The sequence below is a fragment of the Coregonus clupeaformis genome, chromosome 14 (genome assembly GCF_020615455.1).
Source record: "Coregonus clupeaformis isolate EN_2021a chromosome 14, ASM2061545v1, whole genome shotgun sequence".
NCBI lineage: Eukaryota > Metazoa > Chordata > Actinopteri > Salmoniformes > Salmonidae > Coregonus > Coregonus clupeaformis.
This window is the reverse complement of record NC_059205.1, coordinates 2999013-3011956: the sequence shown is the minus strand read 5'-3', so window position 1 is coordinate 3011956 and position 12944 is coordinate 2999013. Positions and strand designations below refer to the sequence as shown.

Below are 12944 nucleotides of genomic sequence, written 5' to 3'. Positions count from 1 at the left end.
CGCTTTTAACCAAAGTGACTTACAGTCATGCGTGCATACATTTAACGTATGTGTGGTCCCGGGAATCGAACCCACTACCCTGGCATTGCAAGAATAGGCCTAGATCTATAATCAGCTATCTGAATGACAACCAAATAAAATAAGAAAACGGCCAGTGAGATTTTAAAGGGACGCTGTAAAATATTAAATGGCATCCTATTCCCTTTATAGTGGGCCCTGGTCAAAAGTAGTGCACTATAAAGGGAACAGGGTATCATTTGGGACATAGGGTATCATTTGTGAGATTTTGCAATTAGAGGATTATGCCAAGGCATCATGTCAGGGCACCAATCTGACTTCAGAACACTAGGGAGGATTCCACGATGTTATCAACTCAAAGAGAAGAGAAGAGTGTCTCTGCATTCTAAAATGGAATAACAAAGTTACGTAACAATGAGGAGAGTATCACAATGGTGTTATGGTATTCTGTGTTGCATAGGAACTAAATTGATGAATGTTTTTATATTTAATACAATACATAATATAATACATCATTCATAAGCAGAAAAATAAGCTGAGTGCAAAATATGGCACTAATATGCCACTGTGTGTGTGTGTGTGTGTGTGTGTGTGTGTGTGTGTGTGCGTGCATACATATGCCTGAATCTGTGAGATTATACATGCATGTGTCTGTATCTGTGTGCTAGCGTCTTCGTCCGTGTGTGAAGGTGTGTGAAGGTGTGTGAGGGGGTCGGTCAATGGGGACTACAGGGCTGGGATGGTTGGGAGGACGGGATGGAGAGACAGTGGGGTGCTTAGGGGGGGGCGGAGGGGTGGCGGAAGGAGGGCGTGTTGGAGGAGAGGGGGATGGAGACCTTCTGTAGAACAGCCACAGACTAGCATCAGACTAGCATCAGTACCAGCATCAGTACCAGCATCAACTGGTTGTGTTGGTTTGAGAGTGCAGCGGTCTGTCTACACAAGAGAATGGCCATATTACTCAGAAAATAAATGCCATATTCAAGCCAGAGGAACACAGAACAGATTCCTTCAACTCAACCTACTAACACACACACACACACACACACACACTTTTCGACCATTATTCTACACGGTATTGTGAAGTGTGTACTGACCAGGACAGTGTGAAACCCAGTACAGTAATTGTTTAACCAGAGGAACAACAGTAACAATCTCTCCAGACCCGTTAGACCATTCCACTGGGCTGTACTGGCTTTGCTCTCTGAACCCTCTAAATCCTTCCCATTCCACTGGGCTGTACTGGCTTTGCTCTCTGAACCCTCTAAATCCTTCCCATTCCACTGGGCTGTACTGGCTTTGCTCTCTGAACCCTCTAAATCCTTCCCATTCCACTGGGCTGTACTGGCTTTGCTCTCTGAACCCTCTAAATCCTTCCCATTCCACTGGGCTGTACTGGCTTTGCTCTCTGAACCCTCTAAATCCTTCCCATTCCACTGGGCTGTACTGGCTTTGCTCTCTGAACCCTCTAAATCCTTCCCATTCCACTGGGCTGTACTGGCTTTGCTCTCTGAACCCTCTAAATCCTTCCCATTCCACTGGGCTGTACTGGCTTTGCTCTCTGAACCCTCTAAATCCTTCCCATTCCACTGGGCTGTACTGGCTTTGCTCTCTGAACCCTCTAAATCCTTCCCATTCCACTGGGCTGTACTGGCTTTGCTCTCTGAACCCTCTAAATCCTTCCCATTCCACTGGGCTGTACTGGCTTTGCTCTCTGAACCCTCTAAATCCTTCCCATTCCACTGGGCTGTACTGGCTTTGCTCTCTGAACCCTCTAAATCCTTCCCATTCCACTGGGCTGTACTGGCTTTGCTCTCTGAACCCTCTAAATCCTTCCCATTCCACTGGGCTGTACTGGCTTTGCTCTCTGAACCCTCTAAATCCTTCCCATTCCACTGGGCTGTACTGGCTTTGCTCTCTGAACCCTCTAAATCCTTCCCATTCCACTGAGCTGTACTGGCTTTGCTCTCTGAACCCTCTAAATCCTTCCCATTCCACTGGGCTGTACTGGCTTTGCTCTCTGAACCCTCTAAATCCTTCCCATTCCACTGGGCTGTACTGGCTTTGCTCTCTGAACCCTCTAAATCCTTCCCATTCCACTGGGCTGTACTGGCTTTGCTCTCTGAACCCTCTAAATCCTTCCCATTCCACTGGGCTGTACTGGCTTTGCTCTCTGAACCCTCTAAATCCTTCCCATTCCACTGGGCTGTACTGGCTTTGCTCTCTGAACCCTCTAAATCCTTCCCATTCCACTGGGCTGTACTGGCTTTGCTCTCTGAACCCTCTAAATCCTTCCCATTCCACTGGGCTGTACTGGCTTTGCTCTCTGAACCCTCTAAATCCTTCCCATTCCACTGGGCTGTACTGGCTTTGCTCTCTGAACCCTCTAAATCCTTCCCATTCCACTGGGCTGTACTGGCTTTGCTCTCTGAACCCTCTAAATCCTTCCCATTCCACTGGGCTGTACTGGCTTTGCTCTCTGAACCCTCTAAATCCTTCCCATTCCACTGGGCTGTACTGGCTTTGCTCTCTGAACCCTCTAAATCCTTCCCATTCCACTGGGCTGTACTGGCTTTGCTCTCTGAACCCTCTAAATCCTTCCCATTCCACTGGGCTGTACTGGCTTTGCTCTCTGAACCCTCTAAATCCTTCCCATTCCACTGGGCTGTACTGGCTTTGCTCTCTGAACCCTCTAAATCCTTCCCATTCTCTCCTCCTGCACAACATACGTTGGACACGTTCACGCTCCACCGCCACACATTACATCTCCCTCGGTCTTTGCCTTCTCCATCACACGATACAGTGAACACTGCTTATGTTCAGCCTCGAAAAACACTTTCTACATACTAATCTTCAACATAGAAGAAAAAAAATGCATAAACTGTGCGCTCTCTAACCAGTCTTTTGCCATCTGTTTTTGCCTTCTCCATCACACGATCGGAAACTAAGCTTATTATACAATAGCCTCGAAAAGGAGCCACTTTCTCATTCATCTTTAACATACAGTACTACTTGTACGAGCACTCATTTCATTGTATCCAACCGATATAATAAAACCTAGCCGATACGAAAAGGGGAGGAATTCTCCAATATGGCAACGAGGATGATGTCTAGCGACAATCTGGTTCACAATAAAGCAATGCAATCACCCTTATCTGTGGACTCAGAAAGACATAGCATACCTCACACCTGAGCTAGAGACAATAGTGAAGACTGCAAACTTGAAATAGACTTATTCCTGTCACTATATTATAACTTATTGATCACGCTACATGTATAACAAATGTACATGTTAGGGGTCAATGAAGGGTGAATAGGAACTTTGTGAATGGAAAGTTACTGTGAGAAGAAAATCAGAAATGATTCTTCTGTCAAACATAAGTTAACATCCTTAATTACTATTTACACAATAAGGAATACAATAAGATCAAAAAAGCTTTAATTGGAGAAAAGAAAACGACGTCTTCAGTCTTGGAGAAGTGACCGGATAAAGAGGAAATGCTACCTGATTGGTCGACCGCGAAGACAACAGCGCAAAAGTAGGGCAATATTGGGCAGCAGATAAGAAGTTCCAAGAAGTTGCACCCCTACTCTCGTCCTGACATATAAATGGTTGTTTGATTATGTGCAGAATGTGCTTACAGCTGAGACATCCAGTGGGTGAATAAACTTGGTTTGAGCTTTTTCTAGTTGTCCGTTTGAGTTCTTACTCTGTTTGTTCAGAACCTAACAATGGCATGTTGAAATAGTGCAATCATCAAATAGCGGTTGGCTCCTGCTAAAATGATTTTTTATTAGCGTAACGGTTTAGCTTGCTGACATTTTTGGCCTTTCCAAAAGCATTTCTACAGATGGCATTTCCAACATGCAACCCACTCACTGAAAACATAACATTCGGTTGGAAAGCAGGGTTGGGGTCAATGCCATTTTTATTCAGTCAATCCAGAAAGCAAACAGAAATTCAAATTCTTCTCTGTGAGAAAAATATGATTTACTTCCTGAATTGACTGGATTGAAATGTAATTGAACCCACCAACCCTGTTGGACATAAGAACGAGCAAACGGGTCCTGCAGACCAATACCCTAAATCTACAACATAACAAACGTCCCAGACAGTATCCTGGAGTATGGAACAGTGACACATGAATCTTTTAGGGAGTCTGAGATCGATGCTCCAAATGACCGGTTTTCACTGTGAGGCCTGACGACTCATCCTGCTGGTGTCACTGTCAGAGACAAGGGGGCTAGGATGCCAAGGGACTCAGACTTTATCGCCACAATACATATAAATGCTGTACAGAGTGGTTGTGTGTGTGTGTGTGAGAGAGAGAGAGAGAGAGAGAGAGAGAGAGAGAGCATGAGAGAGAAAGAGAAAGAGAGAGAGAGAAAGAGAGACAGATGAATAGAGAAAGAGTGTGTGAGAAAGAGTGTGTGTGTGTGTGTGTGTGTGTGTGTGTGTGTGTGTGTGTGTGTGTGTGTGTGTGTGTGTGTGTGTGTGTGTGTGTGTGTGTGTGTGTGTGTGTGTGTGTAAAGAGGGAGTTGCAGGAATTCCTCTTGAGCCACAATTAACTCAGAGAGACAAAACAGCACCGGTTTTAATTTCTGGACACTGGCTGGGCTGCTCCACTGAAAACGTAGGACACAGGCTGGGCTCACACAGAGCAAGGAGATTGGAATTCTATTATTTGTTATGAGTCTGGCAGCATTCTGGCTACCTATCAAAACTCTATGCATAGGCTTCTATACTGTATACTAGCTGTCAGCTGATTGCACTATGTGGGTGGGAAGAGATGGGAAAGATGTGCTGTCCAATCATCTTTCACGCCTCCACCACAAATTACACCAGAGGCCAGAGACCCAAAAATAGCCTGGAACTCTCGACAGCAGGAGTTAAATCACCTGCTATACAATCGGGCCCTAGAGCAGGGATGGCCCCGACCCCCATTGAAAGTTGCCCATCCCTGCCCTAGAGCGTCCCAACTCAGGTGTGAGGTTGCACCTGTCCCGTCTCTGTGTTATTTCTCCCAACTCTATCCTCCTGGTACCTATCCTCCTGGTACATTTACATTTTTTACATTTTTTGTCAATTAGCAGACGCTCTTATCCAGAGTGACTTACAGTTAGTGAGTGCATACATTGGTACCTATCCTATCCTCCTGGTACCTATCCTCCTGGTACCTATCCTATCATCCTAGTACCTATCCTATCCTCCTGGTACCTATCCTATCCTCCTGGTACCTATCCTCCTGGTACCTATCCTATCCTCCTGGTACCTATCCTATCCTCCTGGTACCTATCCTCCTGGTACCTATCCTATCCTCATGGTACCTATCCTCCTGGTACCTATCCTCCTAGTACCTATCCTATCCTCCTGGTACCTATCCTATCCTCCTGGTACATATCCTCCTGGTACCTATCCTCCTTGTACCTATCATCCTGCTACCTATCCTATGCTCCTGGTACCTATCCTATGCTCCTGGTACCTATCCTATCCTCCTGGTACCTATCCTCCTGGTACCTATCCTCCTGGTACCTATCCTCCTGGTACCTATCCTCCTGGTACCTATCCTCCTTGTACCTATCATCCTGCTACCTATCCTATGCTCCTGGTACCTATCCTATGCTCCTGGTACCTATCCTATCCTCCTGGTACCTATCCTCCTGGTACCTATCCTCCTGGTACCTATCCTCCTGGTACCTATCCTCCTGGTACCTATCCTCCTGGTACCTATGCTCCTGGTACCTATCCTATCCTCCTGGTACCTATCCTCCTGGTACCTATCCTCCTGGTACCCTTCCTCCTGGTACCCATCCTCCTGGTACCTATGCTTCTGGTACCTATCCTCCTGGTACCTATCCTATCCTCCTGGTACCTATGCTCCTGGTACCTATCTTCCTGGTCTTTCAATCACTAGTGGGAAAGTGTTACATGTAAGGCAGTAGCCACCAGGTTCAAAATAGCTACCAAGAGATTCTGCCAGTAGAATTAAAGTTACTTGCTTTTAACATTATTTGACATACATTTTTATGATGCAAAGAGAGCAAACCACCATAATCTACCAAATATGCCAAAAAGTCACTATTATTCTGATTAGTCTAGTCATGGTCTGTTCCTCAAGTGTCAGGTGTGTTTATAGGCTACAAATGTAACGTGTATGCAATTGGAAAGCAATTGAAATGGGAGACAAACTTTAAAAGAAAACTTTCAGAAATTTTTTTGTTTTTCCACTTACCACAGTTTTCCTCGTCGCTGTTGTCTGAGCAGTCGTCATCGTCATCGCACCTCCATATGGTCGGTATACACCTTCTGTTATTGCACTGAAACTGGCCTTCCTCACACTCTTCTGCCTCTGTTTCTGGGGAGGAAGGGGGGACGACGACACATCAATATGGCCCTCAAAAGGCACACACTCAAACTGTCATTTGCAAATGAATGCATACTTGATATTCAGCATATTCATCCAGTCAGTAAGTATTTACGGAGGATTCTGTTATGAGCGTCACTTAACCCGAGGCTGTTTTGTTACAGGCAACTGTAGACACAATTGTAACGGACTGATTCTGTAGGCCTAACTGATCATTATAGGCTAGAATTTATAATCAACCACATCGTTACAATGAGACAAAGATGAATACCCCTCATCCTATGTTGCAATTATATGGATGCTGCCTCACATCCAAGGAGGAACACATGTCAAGTAGACGCACACAATTCCCATACATTTTCTCATTAATTTTACATCGGAAATACAGTTTAAACGCCCCCAATTTGTACTGTGTGCTATTTTCATTGAGTTTTCTGTAACAATGAGTGGTTCTCCCATATTGTTGTAACACTGTAGCGCTTGGAATCAATCCCTATCATCCGGAGGAGACCGCATATGGACCCTTCTCTCTGTTTAGCGTATTAAGGGTATAATTCTATCCGATTAACATCATTTTAGGGATCAAAGAAAATTGGACCAACCTTTTGAGGAGTGAAGTTTTAGGACTAACAAATGAAAGAGCAGTAGTTTCCCTATATCCGTCCACATTTCTGGAGGAGGTGATGGAGCTCATACACGAACAAAGCCTGTCCGAAAAACCGTTCTTCTAGCGATGCGACGATGGTAGCCTACTTTACCGGCCGAAACCCCCCTTGCCTTGCCTCAGCCTCACTGCCAATTTGAATCGGTGACGACGGCGTGTATGGGCGGGGATTGTGCCAAGAAAATAAAGCAGTCTTTTCAACGCGCCCCATTCTTTGCTGCCGATAACGTGAATATGTGTAGTCTACTGCAATATCCTATAATTATATCCAATAATATAATATCCTATAATTATTTTTTACAATGTTCTTCAGAAGGCCAAAACACTGGCAGGAATTCCCATAACTAAGAATTAACTTTTGTTCTTCCGGCGTGATGGATAGGCAGAAAAGCATGAGGATGCATTGACCAACAACGCATACGATAACTTATTACAGTATCCTATTCTATTCTATAGATGAAAACAATATATTACAACGTTTTAAATTATGGTGAAATTAAGAACTCTACAGTGGACCTTCAGGACAAATCTCTTACCTGAACAGATCAAAGGGTTAATTGTATTCGTTTTATATTGTTCCCCACTAATTTGTGTTCCCTGGAAACAAGGACCAAAACTAAGGTTTCTCCTACCACAATAATACACAATAAACTAAATGCGTATTAATTTAATATCTAATTGACCCTTTTCTGCAAAATAATAGTATGTATCACATAAATACACACACACACACACACACACACACACACACACACAGAGCAAGAGAGAGATACACAATCACTTCTACCCAGTTGGCTGTAGAATCAGACAGACAGACAGACAGACAGACAGACAGACAGACAGACAGACAGTAAGGTGGAGTGGGGAACTAGGCAGAGGAAAATATAAATGGGGTTACGGAGGTCAAACGATTATGCACCTGCAGGTGTTTAAAACACATCCGGACTTGTTTGCCAGCAGACGCTCAATTTGGGCATCTTTTTAAAAGGGTCTGAGAGTCACTCAGTGGCTTTTCTCTATCCTCACCAGCATGCAAAGTCACAGTAGGAACCCCCCCCTTGCCACTGCCATATATTTTTAACAATCCTAGTCTTAATAGACTGCACACCAAACAATTACGGGAATAAACACTCCTCGTCAAATATGTAAATGGTAAGGTGAGCAAGAGGCTCCGGCTAGCTTCCCTGTGGTGGCAGAAGAACATTACTACTACCCCTCCTTACCCACCATACACCTGTTTAACTGGTCTTGCTTAACACAATGAGGTTTCTGCACTGTGGTGATGGAGAAAAAAGCACAACAATGGGTATTTACAGTGTCAATGGCGCCGCGCCAGAACAAACAACGCTGTCAGTCAAATCTAGGCCACGACCATTGCTGACAGCCAAAATCAGTCATTTTAATGGAGATAAGCTGAAGTGGAACTTAATCCCACCACCCCCTCCCTCCAACACACACACACACACACACACACACACACACACATTACAATAATATCCTTAGCCAATCAGAGAGTTGGACCAAAGAGGGAAACATGTTGTCATGCCTGTTATCATGGATGCAATGATGGGTAAAAAATACGTTTTGGAGGCCATTGTGGGGCTCTGACGTGGTCAAATACGTTTCAGGCATTACTGTCTAAGAGTCAATGTCTTGACGGCGTCTACAGAATGTTCATACTTAGGCTGTCCTCTCCTTGACCAGCTAACTGTAACGGCTGAAACAGTGATGCCAGTTGATGTTGCTCAAGTAGCCGCTCAAAAGTCTTATTTCAATCATAGTAATACTGGGTCTTAAGTAAGATTTAGCCTGTACAGCATGATCATACTGTATCGTTTGGGAACCCAGAACCAACTGTCACAAGAATCTACATACTGTACAATAATAACTAGGTTTTCACATAATAATAATAATCATCATCATCATCATCATAATAATAATCATAATAATCACAATATATAGAATATTATAGAGCCATTTCCTCCTTTTCATCAGAGAGCTCTGTCAGCCTACTTAATAAAATTGTTTCGTAACCATCATGAACTTGAGCATTCTTCAGATGAAAGGCCTCCTGGTATTCCAAACAATGAGCTTAGAATCACAGGCAGTGTAGCAGGCCATTTCCTAGTGCTACGTAAAACAAAACTGAGTATAGAGCAGAGTGCTGTGCAAAGAAAAATACAATAACTGACTTTCAGCCCTCTGTGGAAACCTCCTCTCACCCCAGTGAGCAGCAGCAGAAATTGGGGGCCTGAATGTCACTATATTATGGGTGTCTCATTCTCCACAGGGATAGGGGCAAGAGGCATCTGTTCCCTTGCCAGATGAGAAATACTGAAGAACTGTACTATACACCTCTTGAAAGTTACATGATCTTCAATATAAGGATAAGTGAAATACAATCACTCTCAGACAAAGATGATGTTACACTTGTTGTAACCGTCTCTCTGTTCTCATAATGTTGCTTGCAAATTCCCAGGATTACAACAAATGGCTGCCTCAGACGAGAGGCCATGTCAGTGGCAGATCTAGTCGATCCAGTCACAAACTGATCCTTCCCCCTACTCGGACTGACAGGTCCTATGCCTTACTTTGTGAGACTGTTTAATGCTGCTTAACTGTAATATTGTATACTACATCTCATATATGCTGTATGTATTTTGTATTTCCTTACTTACACAGGCCTATGTATGCTGCAATTCAGCTTTTAGATGCAAATGTGTACAATTCAAAATAAACCTTAAATAAATAAATATAATTGAAAATCCATAAATAAAGTACAAATAAAGAACAACAAAAACATCTCTCAGATATAGAGATCATTTGAATGCTTACGTAACAAGCATGGGAACATCACAGACAATGTGAAAATATGCAAATATGTACCCAAATATGTAAATGCATACTAAAATATACATGTCATCATTTAGACTAGACCCAAGCCCAGTAAACCCACAGCATAACCGAGAATGATAGACAGCACAATGTTCTGAAATCACCTGGAATCTTTAAGTGGCAGAAATGAACTGGATCAAATTGGAATCTCACCCTATTGAAGATAACGCAGACGGAATTTAGTTTTCAGCCAATTTGCTGCAGAGAGTGCATGAGGACTAAATGAAAATGCATTTGGCACATTGAGGATTAAGCAAGAGGCAAACTACAGTACATCCTAGTGAAGAGAGAGAGAGAGAGCGAGAGAGAGACAGAGAGAGAGAGAGCGGCAGAGCAAGAGAGAGAAAGAAAGTGAGTGAGAGAGAGCGATGTTTATCAATCGATTGCAGCAATGTATAAATCCCAGAGGGGAACATTTACAAAATGGTTCTACAAAATGTATTTAAATGTTAATCAAATGAGACAGAGCTGCATACAGATAGAAGGGAATCTATGGTTCTGTAGGTACAGTGCATTCGGAAAGTATTCAGATCCCTTCCCCTTTTCCACATTTTGATACGTTACAGCCTTATTCTAAAATGGATTAAATAAACAATTTTCCTCATCAATCTACACACAATATCCCACAATGACAAAGCGAAAACAGGTTTTTAGAAATGTCCGCAAATTTATAAAAATACAAAATTAAATTAAATACGTATTTACATAAGTATTCAGACCCTTTGCTATGAGACTCGAAATTGAGCTCAGGTGCATCCTGTTTACATTGATCATCCTTGATGCTTCTACAACTTGATTAGAGTCCACCTGTGGTAAATTCAATTGATTGCACATGATTTGGAAAGGCACACACCTGTCTATATAAGTTCCCACAGTTGACAATGCATGTCAGAGCAAATACCAAGCCATGAGGTGGAAGGAATTGTCCGTAGAGCTCCGAGACAGGATTGTGTCGAGGCACAGATCTGGGGAAGGGTACCAAAAAATGTCTGCAACATTGAAGGTCCCCAAGAACACAGTGGCCTCCATCATTCTTAAATGGAAGAAGTTTGGAACCACCAAGACTCTTCCTAGAGCTGGCCGCCCGGCCAAACTGAGCCATCGGGGGAGAAGGGGCTTGGTCAGGGAGGTCACCAAGAACCCGATGGTCACTCTGACAGGGCTCCAGAGTTCCTCTGTGGAGATGGGAGAACCTTCCAGAAGGACAACCATCTCTGCAGCACTCCACCAATCAGGCCTTTATGGTAGAGTGGCCAGACGGATGCCGTTCCTCAGTAAAAGGCACATGACAGCCAGCTATGGGATATTGTGTGTAGATAGATGAATGGGAAAAACTATTTAATCAATTTTAGAATAAGGCTGTAACGTAACAAAATGTGGAAAAAGTAAAGGGGTCTGAATACTTTCCCAATGCACTGTATATCTGTAGCTACACAGTATGTGGTCACTGTGATTCTCTGTGGTGACAAAGGCAAATCGCTAAAATGGATGAACCTGAACCAAATCACTGGACCTGAACCAAATCACTGGACCTGAATCAAAATAATGCAGTGTGTGTTAATACATAGTAATACTTTCCTGAACCAACACTTGAACTTGACCCCCCCCCCTTCTACCTCTGACTTTGCTGATGACTTACTGTATTGAAGAAAAGTGTACTTACTATGCCTGTGATATGTGGTTGTCCCACCTTAGCTATCTAAATATGAATGCACTAACGGCAAGTTGCTCTGGATAAGAGCGTCGGCTAAATGACTCAAATGTAAAATGTAAATGTGTAACGTTAATACAAATGCAAAACCCACTACCTATGAGCACAGCATCTTACCTGCAAAAAAAACTTTCAGACTTTAAATGACACCTCTGTCTAGTTCCAGACAGACACTATGGGAGCTTCATGACTGAGGAGGCAGGAGCTATAACAACGCTAGTCTCTTTCAATGCCTGTCTCTTCCCACAGCCTATACCAATGCCAGTCTCTTCCCACAGCCTATACCAATGCCAGTCTCTTCCCACAGCCTATACCAATGCCAGTCTCTTCCCACAGCCTATACCAATGCCAGTCTCTTCCCACAGCCTATACCAATGCCTGTCTCTTCCCACAGCCTATACCAATGCCTGTCTCTTCCCACAGCCTATACCAATGCCTGTCTCTTCCCACAGCCTATACCAATGCCTGTCTCTTCCCACAGCCTATACCAATGCCAGTCTCTTCCCACAGCCTATACCAATGCCTGTCTCTTCCCACAGCCTATACCAATGCCTGTCTCTTCCCACAGCCTATACCAATGCCTGTCTCTTCCCACAGCCTATACCAATGCCTGTCTCTTCCCACAGCCTATACCAATGCCTGTCTCTTCCCACAGCCTATACCAATGCCTGTCTCTTCCCACAGCCTATACCAATGCCTGTCTCTTCCCACAGCCTATACCAATGCCAGTCTCTTCCCACAGCCTATACCAATGCTGTGAGAGTTGATGGTGGTGGGGCTGTCTCGGCTGAGTTGCCAAATAGTTGCCAATTAGTTGATCTGCGTCTGTCACCTTATATCCAGTCAATGATCTCATTTCCAGAAGACACCACGGGCCCTGTTTGAATACTCTAAGACGCATCCATCCATCCTTCCTTCCTTCCTTCCTTTAAGTTATCACTGTTCTGACATTACATAATTAGTGAACGATACTGTATGTAATGGAAAGCTTGCTTACACCAATCTAGTGATGTCAGATCAGTGATTACATCAAGGATGGAAGGAAGGATGGATTGAAGAGTATTGGAACAGGACGCATGTACTGTATCCTGAACCTCATTATTCCCCTTAGCACAACTGTTGTTTTGAGTTTGGATGCCCTGCAGTATAATCTTACCATCATACTCCTAGGTCCACATATAGACTGAGCCCCGGCCGGTGTTGGCTATTCATGTCATGTATACAGTATAGTGTTTGCATGTCCGCCACAGTCGCTGCTGCCTTACAAGCACTGTTCTGTACTTTCAATCAC

At 43.8% G+C, this 12944-nt stretch overlaps 1 pseudogene; it reads right to left on the bottom strand.

Moving 5' to 3' along the window:
* Positions 1–7145, bottom strand: part of LOC121581674 — a 187918-nt pseudogene extending 180773 nt beyond the window's left edge.
* Between the last annotated feature and the right edge of the window lie 5799 nt (positions 7146–12944).